The 6580-nt window shown below is 36.7% G+C and overlaps 1 long non-coding RNA gene across 1 annotated transcript; it reads left to right on the top strand.

The window, feature by feature from the left end:
* The first annotated feature begins 1865 nt into the window (after positions 1–1865).
* On the top strand, positions 1866–4173 carry LOC122677312. Its single transcript, XR_006335750.1, has 2 exons — positions 1866–2686; positions 2722–4173. It is a non-coding gene; the product is annotated as an uncharacterized LOC122677312 (long non-coding RNA).
* Positions 4174–6580: the final 2407 nt, after the last annotated feature.

A 6580-nucleotide genomic window follows, 5' to 3' on the forward strand; every position in this document is an offset into this window, starting at 1 on the left:
TCTCAGTCCTGAGAACTGCATGCAGCTCTGCTCATTCCTGTTTTCCAGGAACTGATAAGGAATAGAGAATCCTTGAGAAACAGCACACAAAAGGAAAAAAATAACATATTGGATCCCTTAAAGCTGAACGTCCCCTGACAATTCCCCCTTTTTTATTTTTTCACAATTGGGGGTGACTGTAGATACTTTTTGTGAAAAAGGCCTTGACCAATTGAGTTTGTTTAGTTTGAACAATTTTAGTTGAAAGGCATCAGTGTACTACAAATATAATCAGGACAGTTAGTGCTATAGTTCCTGATCCAATACTATGTGTAATGCTTTGAAACCATCCTTGAGGGTCCAGCCCAGATAATTGATCAGTTAGCTGTTCAGATACGGTTTCCAAATTGTTGGAAGAGGGTAGACTCTTAGAGAAGGTTTCAAAAATTTTCTTTTGCAACAATTGTACATTTAAGGAAGCGTTATTATGTATATCTTGCAGATGAAATTTGATTTGTTCCCAATTGTAAGCATTATGGTTGAACCGAACAGGAGTGATACAAAATTGAGTAGAATTCCAATCACAATTTAATAATATTTGTTTTTGTAAATCTATTAATTGATCCCAACCCATTGGATGGCTGTTTTTAATTTCTGAATTTTATCTTGAACTTTTTCATCTATCTGAACCTGAATGACCCATATAGTATGAGCATCTTTAGTCCAATTTTGAATAAAGTTTTGTGTTTGAATTGAAGTTTGTAAAGCAATGTCTGTGACAGCAGCAGTGGTGCATATGGCTATTAATCTCAAAATGCCATCCAATGACTCATTTAGATCGTCGGAGTAATTTAGTGAGCAACTGGGAGCAAGTCCTGCCATGGGACCCTCTTCCCAGGGTTGTTGGAGATCTACTGGCAAATACAGACTACGTTGAGATCGAAGAATCAGAAGGGATTTGTTTTTTAGAAGAATAGACGAATTAAGACAAGTATACAATCTGTAATCTATACAAGTCACAGAACATAAAGTCTTATTAAATTGTAAGTTTCCTGTGACTATAACAGTTAAAGGAAGGGGAACACAAGCTTGTATAAAATAGGAATGATTATAACGGAAGGAATAGTTACTATGATTACGACTGGTCTCTGTGAAATATCTAGTCCAAGTTTCAAGTTTTTCAGTACTCGCAGCAAGTTTCCAGATGTCCCATTGTTCAGGCCCAATCTGTTTATTGAGGACGATCCGAGGGCGAGGAGGTGCTATTCCGCCGTCAAGCCAGCCAAGGAGTCCTTTGTCATGGAAGCGTTTCATCGAACTGTTGGTAACCCTCTGTTACTTGAGTGACATAATAGCACATAGTACTGTTAATATCATCTGAGCAGTTAGATAACCACATACCACAGGGTCCCCAATCAACGATGGTGTAATTGGCCACAAACATTAATTTCCCTGATTTAGCTTGACATCAACCCCAATAAACAGGAGTATATTTAAAGTCCTTGTAAGTAAACCCCTTCCATTCCAACTTTTTTCCTTTTCCTGGAGTTTTGGTAGTCCTGACATGGTTCTCATGAAAGGACAGGGCAGTAAACAGTCGAAGCAACGTGTGGAGGTTCTTTTTCGGAGGTAGGACGAAAGTCCACGTTTGTTGACGAACATTAATACATAATTCTGTTGGGTCCTTGCACAAAGGAAGGATTTAATAGCCTAGAGAAATGTTAATTAGTCTTCCTTCTTTCTCAGGATGAGAGGGCCCCTCCAAGTTCAAGGAGGAGGTATATGTACTGAATCATTAGTGGATATGATCTGTTCTATGTCTGTCCATTTTATAACCTTCAATAAAGGGCAGTTAGTTAGAGCCCAGTGTGATTAATCAAGTCAGCCTGAGCTGGGGAAGCAAAAGCAAGCAAAGCAAGCATAGCGACAAAAATATGTTCAGGATTCCAAGGCATCCCCTGTTGAGAAACCAGATTTTCAGCTTGATTAGTGAGGGTTTTTATCTGTCCCCAAATAGGGAGATCATAAGGTCGATGGCGTCGAGTGCAGCGTTTCTTGGAAATTTTTAAAGCCGCCATGGCTTATACTGGAAACTCCTCCTGGGGATTTCGCCCTTTCTTCTCTATCTTGAACGCCAGTGGCTCCCCTGGGGCAGATCTTACGAAGAGGGAGCCAACTGATTTCGCTGGATCCATCTGGAGAAATACAAGCATACCCCTTTCCCTGTAATATTAATTTCCAGATTTCCATCGTTGAGTCAACCCATCCTGATACCAAATGGTCAGAGGGAGGGAGGTGTCCTTCAATGCCTCGAAATGCTTTTCTGTTTTTGTCAAAATATCTCCTTGCGGTAAGTTAAAAGAATTTAAAACAAATAAAGCTGTATTAACAATAGTTACAGGCTTAAAGAACATATTGCATTGGAATCTAGTAAAGTCTGCTCTGGATAAGGAAGATAAGGAAGATAGAAGTGTTCCTTTGTATTCCCCCTTTTTAAATTTTTTTATTTGTAGTTTTAATGTGTGATGAGTTTGTTTAACTATGTCTTGTGTTTGTGGATTATAAGGAATGTCTGTAATATGTTTAATAGAAAATGATTGTAAAAATTGTTTGAATTGTCTAGAAATATAGGCAGGGCCATTGTCTGTTTTTATACAACTAGGTGTTTCTATTATTGCAAAGCAAGCTAACAGGTGGGTTATAACAGGTGGGTTATAACATGCCGTGTTATATATATAACAGGTGGGTTATAACATGTCGAGGCTTCACCTTGGAGAGGTGTGGCCCATATAAAAGAATTTGTATCAACTGAGACATGTAAGAAGGAAGAGGGAGAAAGTTCAGGGCAATGAGTTACATCTATTTGTCATAGTTCATTGGGTTGTAATCTTTGAGGATTGATACTTTGTGTAATGGGTTGAAGATGTAGGGGCCTACAAGTAGAGCAATTATTAATGATTTTTTTTAGCATGTCGGTATGGAATTTTCTAAATTTGATGTAATGAGCCAGTATTATTGTGTAACAGAGCATGCTGCTCTTCAGGAGTAGCAAAAGAGACGTTTATCAGCTTGTTCATTGTCATGGGCCATAGGGCCAGGAAGACAAGAATGTGTTCAAATATGGTAATATAAATGGGGAAAGTGTGGTTTCTAATAATAGGTTGTAGTTCAAGAAAAAGTTGTTGGGTAATAGATTGATTAGAATTTATGGTAGAAGTTTCTATATTTTTTAGTACAGAAATTGAATATAAGGAGTCAGAAACTATATTAACAGGATAAGAATGTAGGTGAATAACCTGAATGAGAGCATATAATTTGTTTTGTTGAGCAGAGTGAAATTTAGTATAAAAGACTTTATATTCTTTGAGACACCAGAATGAGGCTTTGGTGTTTTTAGTCTCATCTATCTAGAAAACATCAGCTTGAGGTATAGGTTGTGATGTGACAATGTGAGAGATAATAAATTTAGTATTTTTGAAGAAATTTCAGAGTTTGTTAGAAGGATAATGAAATGAAATTTTTAAAAAATATTCTAGAAAAGCTATTTGGAAATTGGTAGAAGTTTGTAATATGTTCTCGAATTGAGATTTATTAATAGGTACTACAATTTTATGAGAATCAGAGCCAATTAGAATCTTAACTCTATTTTTTTTCTTGATAATGATTAGAGCGATCAAATCAAGATAGGGTATAAGTGACCTTATCTCCTTGAAATGTGTATAGATCCATTTTATCAGGTGTTCTTGTTGAGTAAGAAGTCTTGTGGGAGAATGGAGAGAGGGGAATATAAATAACTCTAGAGGTAAATCAAGTCTAATATGAGTAAGAAACTGTTTTTGCAATTTATTTTATACCAGACAGTTTCTCTTGTGTCTCTTATGAAAGTGAACAAGGGCTATTTAAATCGGGATCTCCTTTTAAAGTGTTAAATAAATTAATCAGTTGATAATTTGTAATGTCTAAAGAGGGTCTAATCTAATTTATATCACCTAAAAGTTTTTGAAAATCATTCAAGGTTGATAATTTATCAATATGAATCTGTGTTAGTTGGGGAGTGATATGTTGTCTATTAACAACAAATCTTAAGTAATAGTAAGGTGAAGAGGTTTGAATCTTTTTAGGGGCAATGATTAATCCAGAAGCTTTTAAGCATTGTTGAGCTATGTCAAACATCTGTTGAGTTTTTAAAACAGATGGAGTTGAAAACAATATATCATCCATGTAATGAATAATAAGAAGGTCAGGAAATTGTTTCTTTATAGGTTTAAGGGCTTTGGCTACATAATATTGACATATGGTGGGAGAATTCATCATTTTTTGAGGCAACACAGTCTATTGATACCATTTATGAGGCCTGACATGATTAAGATAAGGAAGAGAGAAAGCAAATCTCTCTTGGTCCAGAGGGTGTAAAGGTATAGTAAAAAAGCAATCTTGTAAATCTATAATAACAATATGTCAGTTTTGAGGAATAGTGGTAGGTGATGGAATTTTGGGTTGCAATGTACCCATGAGTTTCATAGATGCATTAACTTTTAAAAGATCTGTTAAAAGATGCCATTTGCCAGATTTCTTTTTTTTTTTTTTTTACAAAAATGGGAGAATTCTAAGGGGAATAAGATTCCTCAATATGTTTTAATTTTAATTGTGTATCTATAAGTTTTTTCAGATTAGTTCAGTTGCTCAGTCATGTCCGATTCTTTGAGATCCCATGAACCACAGCACACCAGGCCTTCCTGTCCATTACCAACTTCTGGAGTCCACCCAAACCCACGTCCATCGAGTCGATGATGCCATCCAACCATCTCATCCTCTGTCGTCCCCTTCTCCTCCTGCCCTCAATCTTTCCCAGCATCAGGGTCTTTTCCAAGGTGGCCGAAGTATTAGAGCTTCAGCTTCAACATGAGCCCTTCCAATGAACACCCAGGACTGATCTCCTGTAGGATGGACTGGTTGGATCTTCTTGCAGTCCAAGGGACTCTCAAGAGTCGTCTCCAACACCATAGTTCAAAAGCATCAATTCTTCGGTGCTCAGCTTTCTTTATAGTCCAACTCTCACATCCGTACATGACCACTGGAAAAACCATAGCCTTGACTAGATGAACCTTGGTTGGCAAAATAATGTCTCTGCTTTTTAATATGCTGTCTAGGTTGGTTATAACTTTCCTTCAAAGGAGTGTCTTTTAATTTCATTGCTGCAGTCACCATCTGCAGTGATTTTGGAGCCCCTAAAAATAAAGTCAGCCACTGTTTCCACTGTTTCCCCATTGCCATGAAATGATGGGACTGGACGCCATGATCTAGTTTTTTAGCAGCCTCTAATTTCTCTTTTGTAAGGGGCCATTGTTTTGTCCAAACAGGCTCGTCATTTTTCCAAGTTATTTTAATAATTGTTTGTTAAATGAGCAGTGGCCCCTAGGAAAAATGTGGAATATATATTTGAGTTTGTCATTGCATAAGTAAATCTCTTCCTATTAAATTAAGGGGTGCATCTGTCACATAAGGTTGTAATGTTGTAGGCTGACCTTCAAACAATCAATAATATTTCCAGTCTCATGAATTGGAGCAATGGCTCTTTGGTATTTCTGATTTGTATTTTCATATGCAAGCAGTTTTTCTAACTGCATTTTGGCTTTTTTTTCGACAACATTATGGGAGATAGCAACTCCCAGTCTAGCTAAAAAATTAGCATAGGCTTTATTAGGCCTTTGTGATATCTTTGTGTAGTTATCTGTAAGTTTTCTTTGAGGAGTAATTTGATCCCAAGCTTCAAGGACAACTTCTTTCAATTGCTCATGTAACAAAGAAGGGCACTGTACCTGAGCTTCCATTGAATTAAATTGTCCCGAACCAGTTAACATTTTAAAAGTAATTTGGTTTTCGGGAGTGCCAGCTTGAGCATTAGAATTGGCAAGATCTTGGGCCACGTCATGAAACCATAGTATCTATTGAAGACATTTTCCTGGTTTAAGAAGAGCTTTTATCAAAATTTGTCAATTATAAGGAACAAATTTTTCAATAGAAGATGTCATAGTGTTTAGAAGTTCTTTAGTAAAAGGTGAATGAGGGCCGTACATAGTTACAGCCTTTTTTATTTGTTGTATGTGAGAAAAATCAATATCTTTCTATTGAGGTATTAGTTGTCTTTGAGCATTAACATTTTTTAACACAGGAAAGGCAAAAAGATCATCAGCCTCAGAGACTCGAGATTACAAAGCTAGTAAATCAGAAAGCCTTTGTTGTGAAGGAGAATAAGTGGATCGTCTGTATTTATAAATATGAGTGTGTGTTAGGGGCTTATCATTGCCATAAAAAAAAGTATTGTTGGCTTTAGTGTCAAAGAGAGCATCAGAAGAATCACCATCAGATTTACCTTGTCCTCTAATCTAGGGGACCTTTGGTTTTGTGTCCATTACAAGAGGAGGAGGAGCGCTTGGGATAGCCAGAGCAGGGATGGTGGGAAAGTTTTGAAACATTTTATGTTGCTCTAATTGGGCCTTTTGTAAAGTCTTATCATTTAATTTATGTTCATATAATAAGCGTTCTGCTTGTTGACAAATATCAGAAGGGCTAGAATTGCCTTGAAATGGCAAGAGATCAT

The sequence above is a fragment of the Cervus elaphus genome, chromosome 20 (assembly GCF_910594005.1).
Source record: "Cervus elaphus chromosome 20, mCerEla1.1, whole genome shotgun sequence".
In the NCBI taxonomy this organism is placed as follows: Eukaryota; Metazoa; Chordata; class Mammalia; order Artiodactyla; family Cervidae; genus Cervus; species Cervus elaphus.